The following is a 14,799-nucleotide window of genomic DNA, read 5'->3' as shown; positions in this document are numbered from 1 at the left end:
TCACTGTCCCTGTGCACATCCCAGCCGAATCTGAGCGCTCACTGTCCCTGTGCACATCCCAGCTGAATCTGAGCACTCACTGTCCCTCTAAACATCCCAGCCAAATCTGAGTGCCCACTGTCCCTGTGCACATCCCAGCCGAATCTGAGTGTTCACTATTCCTCTAAACATCCCAGCCGAATCTGAGCGCTCACTGTCACATTCTGAACATGCTTCATCTTATCCCATCTGGTACCAGCTTAGACATCAGTATAAAAATCAGCCTGCAAACTCAGATATATAGAAATACAACTATTTTTTTCTAATCAACTTGGTTTCTATCTGAACATCTCCCGCTATTGGCACTAAGGGAAATTAATGGAAATCAAGCAGGTATAAATACATAATTTCCAGGGCCCATGCAAAGTGAAAATGCAAGCCCTTGTTAAACATTATTAAGAGTTTCAAGATGCCAAAAGCAGAACGTTAAAGTAGGTGCTGGGTACTTCTGAGCATGAAGCCCTGTGTGACTGCGGAGGTCACACACCTGCAGAGCTGGCCTTACAGTCAATTTTGGATTCCTCCCATTCCTGTGGTTTTGTCTACATTCTGGGGAACTTAGGTACTGTGTGGAGGAAACAGCAAACCTTGGTGTCCCCTTTCCATGTTATCTTCGGAGAAAACCCATCGACCTGATCCTTCCTCACTAGTCCACGTAGGTTGCCTCATTCTGGTCATGAGGCCCTTCTGTTTTGTGCTGCTATTGCTCCAGGAACAAAGGAAGAGCTCTGAGTCTGCCTTAGACTGAAGCATAGTCTTACACTCACACCCTCGGGTCTGTCCACCCCTCAACAGAACTCAACCTGGGGGAAACACGGGGCCCTGATGGTGACGATCCAGGAAAGCTGTCCACTTCCTTTCTCCCTGTCTCTCCTCACCCGCTAGCCTAGAGCATTCTTAACCTCCTCCCAGGCCCTGGGGTTTTCTATCTTGTTAAGCTTTCTCTATTCCCTGAGTCCTTTATGTTGCCCTTCAAGGTCTAAGCTACAGACCTACAAAGCCCAGGAAGAGGTCCCTTTTCTCTCATCCTTCTGCTTTTCGACATCCCCTGAAATAAAGACTATCCAACAGTAAAGTCCCAGTAGAGAAGAAATTAAGGAGTCTCACACCTATAGCCCTAGCACGTTGCGAGGCTGAGGTGGATGGATAGCTTGAGCTTAGGAGTTCTAAACCAGCCTGAGCAAAAGCAAGACCCTGTCTCTACTAAAAATAGAGAAACTAGCCAGGTGTTATGGTGGGCGTTTGTGGTCCCAGTTACTTGGGAGGCTGTGGCAAGAGGATCTCTTGAGCCCTAGAGTTTGAGATTTCTGTGAGCTACAATGCCAGGGCACTCAACCCAGTGTGCCAGGGTGAAACTCTGTCTCAAAAAAAAAATTAAAAATTAAAAAAAAATGACATTATGAAGTCAGGAGGTGGGAGGATAGGAGGTGAGAGGGACAAACTAAAATCAGTTGATGTTTTAAACACATTATCCAGCTACACAGGATATTCCCAAGGTTCTGAGAAATATGCATGTGAACTTTGCAGTAGGTAGTGAACTCACCACCTCCATAGATACCCTATGCCATTTTTAGAAACTTTCACCTGAAATATCCCCGTTAGTGTTTGTAATAAAGTGCACTCATCTGCAGCAATTGCTGTGTGCCAGACATAGTTCTAAGTGTTTTATACTTACTCACTATCTCACATTAGCTAAAGCAATGTCCTTAAGAAGTCTAACAAGTAGGCAATGTACCACTTCCATTGTGTGAGTAAGGAGAATGAGCGTCAGAGAGGTTAAGTACTTACTCCAGGTCATGTAGTGAAGAAGTCACATATCCAGGATTTGGGTTTGGGCAGGGAGATTCCAGAAACCTTCTCTTAACTTACTTCCCCAATCAGAGAATGAAATGTGTCTTGCTGTTACTACCATCTACAGGCAGTAGGATAATGTGGGATAATAAATAGATCTTACCATTTCTACCAAATGGTGGGAAGGCTTCTAAACTTGAGTCACTTACCCAGATGTCATGGCCACCCTTACCTCCTCTCTGCTTCCCCTTCAAACCCCCTCCTTACCCCAAACACTAACGCAGAGATCTTGGATTCTCTTTTTCTCTCTCCACTCCCCTACATTTTTTTTTTTTTTTTTTTTAGCATAAAACAAGTTTCTTTATCCTTTAAATAATAATTTAGTATATTTTCAAGTACATTATCTAGAGTGTATCTATAGCTTATATGTATTGATTACCATAAAGCCAACTAATATTAGTTATTAATGTAATTGTTCACCACTATTAAGAATAATAATAATCGGTCAGGCACAGTGGCTCACCCCTGTATTCCTAGCACTCTGGGAGGCTGAGACAGGTGGATCACCTGAGCTCAGCAGTTTAAGACCAGCCTGAGCAAGAGCAAGACCCTGTCTCCACTAAAAAATAGAAAAAACTAGCTGGGTGCAGTGGCTCATGTCTGTAGTCTCAGTTACTTAGGAGGCTGAGGCAAGAGAATCTCTTCAGCCCAAGAGTTTGAGGTTACTGTGAGCTATGTTGCCATAGCCTAATAGCCTGAGTGAGACTCTATCTCAAAAAAAAAAGAACAGCAATAAGCAAGCTAACCCTCAGTGCTTAATATATATACAGAGAGAGAGCGAGAGAGAGAGCCATTATTCTATTTTTTTTTAAGATAGAGTCTCACTTTATCGCCCTTGGTAGAGTGCCGTGGCATCACAGCTCACAGAAACCTCCAGCTCTTGGACATAGGCGATTCTCTTCCCTCAGCCTCCTGAGTAGCTGGGACTATAGGCTCCTGCCACAACACCCTGCTATTTTTGTTGTAGTTTGGCCAGGGCCAGGTTCAAACCCACCACCCTCCATACATGGAGCTGGTGCCCTACTCACTGAGTCACAGGTGCCGCCAGCCACTATTCTAAAGAATTTATGTACATGTAACCATCTTCATGCAATAATTCGTGGTACTTACTATGTGGGCTTTCTGTGATCTCATGGGAGAGCTGCACTGTGATTTGACAGGAAGGACAGTCACGTCCAGGAGCCTCCATCCCAGGCTTTTCGGAAGCCTGCGCCTCCTTGGTGATTACAACTTTCCTTCTTACCAAAAGACAGGAACTGGGTCACACAATCTCCTGATGTTCTTTCCAGCATTAATATTCATAATGGAAATTTTGCTTTATGTTTAGTCTCTGAAATGACAATTTATACAATGCATAGCTAAGAAACTAATTATGCAAACAAGTCTATTCAATTATTTTAACATTCCGCTTCTAAACTGCGGTGGATGGGGGGCAGGTGGGAAAGGGAGCACAGGCAGCAAAGGTCAGAGATCCACATGTGGGAAGAAACTAAAAATGCGGTCACGCTGGGCTGGCACCCCTCTGAAAATGACACCAGGGGGAAAGAGCCCTGGGGCGGGAAAGCTCCCGGGCCCCAGGATTGCCCCCGCTGGGTAGAGCAACTTAATGGACCATGTGTTAATACATCAAGGGAGTGGGACTTGACTTCCTAATCTGCACTTTGCACTCAGCTGCAGGCACACTGCAGGCTTCTCTTCGCGGGGTAAACATGAAAATGAATTGCTCCCTGCCACGATGACGTTGGGGCTTGCTGCGTAGAGCTGCATGTTGCGGATAGGGGGCTTTAAAGGTCTCTCCTTTAGGGGTGCCAGATAAAATCTGTATTTGTGTCCTGACAACATGCCATGAACAAAATTGGTAAGAAATGCCCTTTTTAGAAGTTGCTACTGGCACACCAAAGTTCTCCCTTAGGAAATGGATACTTAGAAACCTATTAAGGACATAATGATGGGGTGTTGCATTCATTTGTTGATTTTAAATATGCCCTGGGATCACAACAATAACAAGAAGTTGGGCAGCTTGCCATTTAGAAGGAGTTTGTCTTTATTTGATTTTACCTACATGCTCTTAAACTGCATGGTAAATACAGGAAATATGACCACACATCTAGTTTCCCCGCAATGACTGTGGTTTCTATCTGTTGTTCTTAGGTAATCATGAATAGCATCTCTCACACTGTTAAATAGAATTCTGGGTTGGAGAATAAGTAAAATGGCCACTCCAGGGTGACAGGGATGAAATAACATTTAGTCAAAGCTAAACTTTGCTTCAATACTCCAAGGCTGCTCGAGTCGCAGCAATTTGATACAGCAATAGATCCTCATTGTCCCTTGCCTTGCTTCTTCTTGTTCTTTCTGTGACCCCTGATTTCTCTAACCTTTCACCTAAATCATCACCACTCTCTTAAAAACAGATCCATAGCCTGTTCTTTCACCTCATTCCAACTGGCTCTGAGCACCTGTCTCGGAAGGCGAACTGCTATAACCAGCACGGAGTTTTAGTGGGTTACATCAAAATAAAAGTGTCCTCCTTGTTCACGCTATAGGCTCCACAGGTGGGCTCTTGGGCCAGTGGTTCTTCTGGGCAATTATTTTCCCAGTGATGACTTGAAGATTCCTTTCATCTCAGGGCTCAATTATCTCCCGCCTGATGAGAGGCAACATGAGGACACATCCAGTTCCTGAATTCAACTCAACCTCCAGGGTTTCTGAGGCATGATTCCTCTCTGTCAGGTTCCGGTGTGGATCCCTATGATCCAGACACATGAAGCAAAGAGATCAGTTGCCTCTACCCCCACCACATGCCAAATACACCGAGGAGAAGCATGGGCCATCACACTACGCATTTGGAAAGAAGCTGGAATCAGCCGTGGGTGCTGGTCTGCAGCAGTTCTGAAATCCTGTCTGATACTCATTATGAAGAGCTTCCATCCTTGCAGAAGGGAGCATTCCTCCAACAGACTCTCTGTTCCCTGAAAGAAACTCCCTTGACCATCGTTTTCTGTGACCTCTGACTTGACCCTCAAGGTGGTTTAGATTTGAAGCCCTTTTGTATGGACGTGTCTGAAGAGGATGTTGGGGGATGCCCAGATTTCTCAGCCTGGTTCCTTGACAGTTTTCTGATCTGTTTGCTGCTGGTCAGTCCATTGTATACAGTCAACATCCTCAGTTTTTTCCTATGTATAATTTTCAAGCTTGCTTTATTTCTTTTGTTCTAGCCCTGTCCTTGTTTCTCCTCCTCCTCCACAACTCCTTTCTCTCTCTCTCTGAACTTAAGGGTGACTACCTTGAAGAAATCTGAAAGAAAACTTATACAAAAATTAATTGGTCTGTTCTTTGCCACACTATGGTTCTTAATAGGTCTTTGTTTCTCAAAACTGTCTCATGCATTAATCTCTGAGGTCTAGAAACAGTCAGGTGTTCCTGCCTTATAAAGCCCTAAATTTTGCAATTCTTTCTCCTCCCTCTCACTAGTGCTTACAAACTGACCAGTTCCTTTCTGAGCCCAATCCTTCCTTGCAATATTTTGCTAAAGGCAATCGATAAGCCAACACATTCTAACACGTCTCAACCACTTTTTAGAGAAACGTAAGTTCACTAGGGAGGTCTGCTTTCTAAGTTATTGCAGGCACATTTTACTAAATATTTTGCCATTGCATAGTATGGGGTATCCACTTCTCAGCTTCTGGAATTGCATTCCTTGTTGTCCATTGTCCAAACACTAAGCAAATGTCATATATTTTAGGTTGTTGTTGTGGTAGGCCTCAATTTCAAAATACACATGAGTCAAAAAGATACCCATTTAACCATCGCCCAGATTAGTCAGAAAAGACTAACTACTGTTATAAACAATGCAAAAGTCCAATGGCAGACCACCAGAAAGATGTGTTTTTATCTTATGCAACAGCCTCAGCTTCAGTAATCCTAAGGAGGTGACTCTCTTGGGGTCCTCCTCAAAGAGAGAAATCCAGAATGCAGTAGAACCTCTTTAAGTTGACCACCCAAGGGAGTGTAAGAAACTGGTCAACATACAAAGGCAGTCAACATAAGGAACTAGGACTACTGTACTGATACGTACATGTGTGAACGTCTGATCTACAAAAATTAGGTCAATGTAAGGAGGTGGTCGACTATGAAGGTTCTCCTGTCTTTCTACCTTGTGAATTTGCCATCCCCTGGAGATATACAACATTTTGTTTCCAGTTTTATGGGTGGATATCTAAGGGACATAGATAGTTTGGAGGGGCAAATTCTGGAGGTGTTATCATATCACTTCTGCTTCTATCTCATGGGTCAGAACGGATTTCAATCACCCCACTTAACTGATAAACATGATCAGGCTGAGCACCCAGGAAGAAAATGAAACCCAAGCACCCGTTATCAGTTGACCGCGTCTCACCTCCAAATCTAAACTTCAGTGCCTGCTTTGCAATATTGGACTAGACTCTCAACACTTCTGCCCAGTGAGCCCTGTGCGAAAATTTGTCACTAGCTGTTGCTGGAAGAATGCTGCGGTTGGAAGGGTTCCGACTGGTGCTGGGTGTGGTGACATCCAGCAGCACTGGGTCCCGGCTGCATGCCTAAATTGTACGGACCCTTAACAACTTATAGTGCAAACACTACACAAGTGACCGCCCCAGCACCCCTCCTGGTGCAGACACCACACATTCTGCAGTGCCTCACACTTGCAGCAACACCTGGCTCTCTGAGCAGCCCCCACAAACCTCAGCTCACCTGTACTCTGGCATGTTGTTTTCTGTTTGCCCGTGACTAAAGACCAACTCCAACTTGGGCAAACCAGCAAACTTCTTTACCATCGAGTTGGCTGAAACCACACTCCTTCAATGAGTTCTGAGACCCAGGCCAAGGGATCCAAGTGGATCCTTGGCCCTCGGATTCCTTTTAGGTAGAGTTTTCTTAATGTCTTTATGGTTATCTCTCCACCATTGTTGAATAATTATTTAAAATAAACTTTTCTTATTGAAATTACTGTATGCGTTTGCCTTCTGCTTGGACCCAGACGGTTACCTTGGGTTTGGTGAGTGCGTAGCAGTTTCTGTCCGAGCCTGAGTCACATTCATGAGCTCCAGACTATTTCTGTCAAGTTCTATAGCACAAGCTATATTTCATGAAAAAAAGAACTGAAATGTGGGTCTTCTGATTCTAAATCACTAGGACGGATTAAAAAAAAATCATATAGGACAAGGAAAATGTACTTTTCAGGAAAAATTCAAGTACCGCAATATAATTTCTAAAAGATATTGGTTCCTCACCAAAGGTATTTAGGATAATAGAACAATTTATACAACATTACACATACGATAAATCATTATCATGTTTAAAAGATTGGAAATACACGACCTTGACACTGCCAAATTTACTAGTTCTAAAATTAAAAAATATTTGGTTCTTATCCTGTGTGATGTTATTTATTGAGATACAGTCAGAGGCTATAAAATTGATTATTTTGAAGTGTGCTGTTCATTGTTCTTGGTATATTCACAAGTGTGTTAATACCGTCAACAATTACCTTGTACATATTAGCTGCCCCTTCCGTGCCCCCTTCCCCCTAACTGTTGGCTTAGGGACCACTATGGAATTTCTACATTTGTGGGTGTACTTGTTCTGATATTTCAAACAAAGAGGAGCAGACCATACACCACCTTTTGTGTCTGGCTTCCTTTGTTTATCCCGCTACCTTCAAGGTTCACCGTGATCTGAGCATGCTGCATATAATTTTTACCGTTGATATTTATAATCATTGAAAGCATATACACACACAATTCTTCTCTTGTTACCTATAAAACCAGACAGCCATCTAGTTTTTATTTGAAAGGGGAGAAAGTAAAAAATCTAACGTTTTCATGAAATTCCGAATGTGAGCAAAAAGAAAGTGAAAAATACCTCCAATCCTGCCTTTTAAATTTTCTCTTATAGTATACTGCTACTAATAATCAACACTTACATAACACTTCGGAATTTCAACACGTTTCTATATTGAATGCCAAAGGTAACACCTACTGCAGGAATTATATGCTGTGCTTTAATTCTAGGAAACTGTAGGAATAGTATAAATAGCACTACTATTTTGTTTTAGTTGTTATTATCACACATCCTAAATATAAGTTAATAAAATCTCTAGTGTTTCTGTCAAAATGCTTCTGTGAATAGCAATTGCCAAAAACTCACATAGGAGTTTACTTTTTTTTTTCTTTTCAGAAAAAAAAATTCTTGAAGTTGAGTTAATCACGAGCGTTCTCTAAAAAAGCAGTATGATCTAATTTAAGTTTTTAGTAACCTAAGAATGGAGATGAGATGTGATATATAATACCACATCAGCACAACCATATCTATATTTAATGTTTTTTCCCCAAACCTATCTTCTGAGGTGACAAAAGCTATTTCCCAGCAGTAATAAAATTCTAGTCTGTGTTTAGTAAGTATTTTTGTAACAGTCCTCTGAGAGATGAGGTAGAAATATTATTACAGCTGCAGAAAGAGATGATGGTAAGTTAAGTGACTTGTCCAAGGAGACACAATAAATCAGATGTAGGCCCTGGGACTAAGCTTTGACTTCCCTTTAAGACTTTTCTCTGTGATACCATGTGGCCTCTTTGAGCCACTGGAAGTCTTCTCATTAACCCTGCAGTTAATCTTCATGTTTTATAAGACCTTTTCCAGATATATAAATATAACCTTTTTTAATACAGTTTTTCAGGCAATGTAAATTAAAGAAATCCACTCTTAATAAAGACCAGAAGAAATCTACTCTATTCACAAGATATAGGAAACCCAGTAACTCTGAGTAATGACTTCCATCTGCCCCTAGTAACTGATCCGAGGTTATCACATGGCCTTTCTTATTACCCTTATGATTGGGGACTGATACATAAATATGTTGAGGCTACTGGCTATAGTTTTTCAATAATGGGAGAAATATGTGGAATACAATATGAACTCCAACGATTTCCTAGTGAAGTACAAGTCAGGAAAGATGACTCTTCTTTCCACTGTGAAGGATGCCTTTCCCCAGAATCACTTTGCTATATTCTAGGTAGGGAGCTGGACCTCTATAAACTGGTTTCAGATGATGCTTCACATTACAAGGTATCTACTCCCCAGATACTATCAGTTCTACCTGGTGGTTCCTTTATTGTATCTCAGAATAGCTGCATCTCACCAGCTTGACCCATAGTATTTCTGTCATTCTTTCTGACATGGGTTGCCCATGCTGTTGTATATAATAAAGGGACATGTCACTGTTCCTTAAGGACGTTGGCTATGCCATTCCAAGACATTTCTTTAATGTCTCCCACCTTAACACCTACACTGTACAGTCTGCTTTTTTCTTTCAGGTTGTCATCCCTTTCTTAGGCCCTGAGTTCAGAGAAGTAACCAAAATTTAGTTTTCTTTATAATACTATCTGCAAAAAAAAGTTTCTGACAATGAAAAAATACCTGTTGCATCATTAAAATAGAATAACCAATGTCTCAGTATGAAACAAATATATTTAGAAAACTTTCCTAGAAAATCTTAATAGCTTTATCCAAGAACTATAGATAACTACTTGTCCTACATACAATAGAAGGAATTTACATCACTGGCCCCTGCTGGGAATACAAGAAGCTGAGTTGCAATTCTAGTTTCAGAGACATCAAGAAATAAAAAAAAAAAAAGGATCAATTCTCAAGATGCCCTATTACACTTATTTGTATATAATATATGGAATGAGATATCCCATTGTATCAGCTAGAGAAATAAACAATACATCATATGTTTGTATATATAAAAATATATATCTGTAAAATATATCTTGTTTATAAAGAATTGGGATATGCAACTGTAAGGGCTGGAAAGCCTGAAATCTGTAGACCAGGCAGGCTGGAACTCAAACAGGAATTAATGCTAAAATCTCGAGGCAGGATTTCTTCTCTAGAAAACTTGTTTTTGCTTCTAAGGCCTACAACTGATAGGCTGAGACCCCATTCAGATTAGTGCGGGCAATCTTCCTTATCTAAAGTCAACAGATTGTAGATGTCAATCACAGTGTGAAATATCCTCACAGCCACATTTAGTTTTTGAGTAAATAACTAGATACTGTAGCCTAGACAAGTCGACACAAAAAATTAACCTTCATAGTCCACTCCTTTTCAATATGACACCTATAACATCTCATTAAGCTCTACTTAATCTCCAAAATAAAGACAAGAACAAAGTCCTACTTCTACCTAGCATGAAGCAGCTATTTTGCATGTAACCAAAACACACTGGCCCCCTTTAAAGAAGAGAATATAAAGTCCTTAGGTGATGCTTACTGTCCTTCCTGATATCCAGTAACTTTAAAACTGTGAGGTGAAGATACATCATGAGTGTATCTTACATCCTATGATAATAGAATAAGAGCAAAAAAAACAAAGATGTCTGGGATACACACACAAGGACACAAATGAATTAATAACAAAATAAGGAATAAACACTTATAACAGTTCGAGTGTCCCATTCTGCAACTGGGTATGTGGTCATGTTCATGTTTATAAACTGCCTTCTACCAGCTCGTCCACATGTCCTTTGTCCCTTGCAAGCACCTCAGCTGGTCGTGGTTCTTTGCCTGATGGAGTGAGCTAAACCTCTGTTTTGAAGGGGTCAAGGCCATTATTATCTCTACGTAAATTGGATTGTTACTATTTTCTATTGATTCTAGTCATATGACATGGTAGTACTGAGATATTCCCTGAGGAATCTCCCATAATCCGTACTTACCATTCCTCACCCCCATTGAGTAGTAGCAGTTCAATTCCCCACGGTAACCAGGATCAATCCCTCCAGCCAGTAACTCCCTCTTTTGTCTGTTCATTCAGAGCTGTAAGAAGTTCAAGGTAGCAGGTATCAGTCTTTACTTCCAACTCAGTGTGATCACCCCTGTGTCTTCTGGTAGAAACATTCTAAGCTTTCTAGATCATCTGCTATACACTAAATGTGTTCCCCAACTCATATGTCAAAACCTAATCCTCAATAGGAGAGTACAGGGAAGTGGCACCTCTTGGAGGTGATCATGTCTCGAGAGTCATGATTTGATTAGTCTTATTATAAAAGAGACCTTATACAGCTTCCGCATCCCTTTTTGCGTGTGAGAACACAGTGAGAAGATGTAATCTATGAAGCAGAAAGCAGGCCCTCACCAGACACCAAGTATGCCTACACCTGGATCTTAGATCTCCGGAACTGTGAGAAATAAATAAATGTATGTTGTTTATAAGCCAATTTATGGTATTTGGTACAGCTGTCCCAAAGACTAAGATTCCAGCATAGCTTAAGTTTGTGAAGACAGAAAGCACAAATTTTTTGCTGATGAATCACTGAGGGTAATAGTGAGTGGTGATAGTGAGAGGTTTCCACCCCTTACCTACTGGCCAGTGGATCTTGGTTAAGGGAGAAACAGAAGCATATATTAGACCTTGACTTAGCTTAGAGCATATACGACTCCCTGGGTACAAGCTTCACTCCTGCAAGCTGTTACCACCTCGCTTGAGCTGTAATGAGGTCTTTAAAGCCATTCTTTCAAGTTGCCTCCTTCCAAATGATGGGCTATGTGAAACGACCAGTGAATTCCACAATCGTGGGCCCGTGTTGTGAAGTGAGTTCCTGGATCAGAAGTAATGCTGTGTGACCTACCAATAGGCAAGGCATTCTGTAAGTTCACAGATGGTAGTTTTGGCAGAAGATTTGTATGTAGGAAAGGCAAATTCATATCCAGACAAAGTGACTATTCTAGAAAATTAACACATCTGCTTTATAGGTAGACAAATTCATCCTCCATACTAGGGATAATCGTCAACCCTCACAGTGAAATCACACCATCCCCCGAGGGTAGGCGGAGAGCTATTGCTGTGTGATGGATCGCACACACTATGGAAACTCTCAATGAACAGATTCTCTTGACATATAGTGGGAACACAGTTCTGTAACCTACACTGCTGAGAAAAAGTATGTTACAGACAAAATATTCTTTTGTATCTGGAGACTATATTCTGTCACTTTAAAATTAACCACAGAGTCAAACAGAAATTTTCCAGTGCCTAAGACTGACCACACTCAAAAAAATATTTTAATGAAAATAAGGACTTGTGCCCAGGCCTATCTCTTATTTCAGTGTATGCTTGGACAAATTGCTTTTATTAAAATGTTTATGTAGCATTTCAATCCTCATTTGAAAATAAGGATAATAGCTCTTTTGTGTGTTTTACCCTCTCTTAGTGAGGATTAAATGGGAAAGTATGTTTAAAGCACTCAGCTCTGTTCACAGAACAGAGACACTGCTTAAGAAACTATGTAAAAAAGAAATTATAACTAAAAAGATAGAGATATTCATATTATTTCAAACCAATCCTGTGAAGTAGTTTTTAATTAATCCTGTTTTATGGATGAGGAGACTGAGGCTAATATAGATAAAATGCTTTGCTGAAGGTAGAAAAACTGAACTCAGAAAGAATCATAATCCATATTCAGGTTTTCTTCCCAACAAATAGTGTTTGCCGTGGGTTGATTATGTGTGTCTATGGTTTCAAAATAACCATAGGCTTATGGTTATTTAAATTTAAAAAACAAGGAAACAAAGAAAATTCCTTATTATTTTTACTTGTATATATTTGATATATAAATTCATATAAGTAAAGATACTGTTATTAGTAACGATAATAGTAACTAGCCTTTATTGAGTCCTTTTATGAACCAGGGCTTTATAAAAGTTTTTCACATAGATTGAGCTATTTGGCCTTGACAAATACTGTAAAGTCAAGTGCTATTCCTGTCTTCATTTATCAATGAGGAACTGAAGGCCTGAAGAAATTAGTCAGCCTTCCCAAAGTCGCCAGCTAGCATGGTGGAGGCCACACACATCTGGGCTGGCTGACAACAGAATCAGTATCATTACTAACCCTAATATAGGCATATTTGATTACACTGGAATCATTACACACATTTTCCAATGAGACTTTTCCCTTAGACATATGTTACTATTATATATTTTCATGTTATTAAGTATATTTCTATATGCTAACATTTATTGACAACACAGTATTACAACTTAAAAAGTGTATCATTATTTATTTGGTTAGTTTTATATTGTTGAATGCTTAAGCTGGTGCCGCACTCTTTGTGATGGTTACTTTTATGCATTAGATTGACTGGGCCAAGGGATAATCAGATAGTTAGTAAAACATTACTAACTGCTGGGTATTTCTGCCAGGTGTTTCCAGAAAGGATTAGCATATGAACCAGTAGGCTGAGTCAAGAATATTGCCCTCTGGCAGTATGGTGGCTCACACCTGTAATCCTATCACTCTGGGAGGATTACCTGAGCTCAGGGGATTGAGACCAGCCGAGCAAGAGTGACACCTCTATCTATTAAAAATAGACAAACTAGCTGCTGGTTCTGGTGGGCACCCACAGTCCCATTTACTCGGGTGACTGAGATAAGAGGCTCATTGGAGCCCAAGTTTGAGGTTTGCTGTGAGCTGTGATTCCACAGGGTGACAGAGTAAGACTCTGTGTCAACAAAAGAATAATGTGTGTGGACATCACCCCATCCAATAGGGCCTAAACAAAACAAAAAGGCAGAGAAAGGGCAAATTTGTTCTCCCTTCGTAAACTGGTGCATCAGCACTCCTGGTTCTCAGGCCTACAGAGTTGAACTGGGATTTATCTTGGTTCTTGGGTATTTGGGCTTGGAGAGATTAGTCACCCAAGACGCCAACATCCCTGGGCCTCCATCTTGCTGAAGGCAGATCCTGGGACTTCTCAGCCTCTATAATCAGGTGAGCCTCATAATAAATCTCTTCCTACATATCTCTGTATATCCTGTTGGCTCAGTTTCTTGGAGAATCCTGACTAATACATTCTGTCACATATTAAGTAATCTGTATTTATTAATTAATCTTACATGTTTCTTTTTTCTCTCTCATACTATAATCCTCTACCCAGTAGGAGCAAAGCCACAGCCAACCACCAATACAATGTATCACATACAACTGGACTCAATGCTTCTTCCAAAGCTCTCTGCTTATTAATCATTAGAGATTTGTTGTTAAGAACTTTTACCAGACATTACAATGTAATTAACAATCTGATATTTTTGCTTTGTGAAAAATACTGTGATAAGTAACACCTATGAAAATCAAGAATTCTCTCAAATTTCTTAAAGTACAATTTGCAAATTATTAATAATTTGTTATTATTAATAATGATAATGACAATTAATTTTTATTGAGAACTTTTATGAACCAGGGCTTTTTTCTTTTCTTTCTTTTTTTTTTTTTGAGACAGTGTTTCACTATGTTGCCCTGTGTAAAGTGCTGTGACATCACAGCTCACAGCAACCTCAGACTCTTGGGCTTAAGCGATTCCCTTGCCTCAGCCTCCCAAGTAGCTGGGACTACAGGTGTCTGCCACAACGCTCAGCTATTTTATTTTGTTGTTGCAGTTGTCATTGTTGTTTTAGTAGGCCTGGGCTGGGTTTGAACCTGCCAGCCCCAGTATATGTGGCTGGCACCCTCCCCACTGAGCTATAGGCACCCCTCCTGAACCAGGGCTTTTTAAAAGTTTTCACATAGACTGAGCTATTTGGCCCTGACAAATATTGTAAAGTTAGGTACTATTCTTACCTTCATTTACCAATGAGGAACTGAAGGTCTGGAGAGATTAGTCAGCTTTCCCAAAGTCACCAGCCTCAGTGCTGTAGGCCACACACACCTGAGCTGTGAGGGATAAAGCATCTGTTGAGAAGGGCAAAGAATGTCAAGAGTAAAAAGGTTTCTTAAATTAGATGTTTTCATCTCACTCTTACATAAATATATATTCATGCAGGCTACCCATTTGTTTTTTGTTTTTTTTTCTTTTCACTATTTTTTTTT

The sequence above is a fragment of the Otolemur garnettii genome, unplaced genomic scaffold, assembly GCF_000181295.1.
Source record: "Otolemur garnettii isolate 467f Iridium unplaced genomic scaffold, OtoGar3 scaffold00004, whole genome shotgun sequence".
NCBI classification, from domain to species: domain Eukaryota; kingdom Metazoa; phylum Chordata; class Mammalia; order Primates; family Galagidae; genus Otolemur; species Otolemur garnettii.
This window is presented reverse-complemented; position numbering follows the sequence as displayed.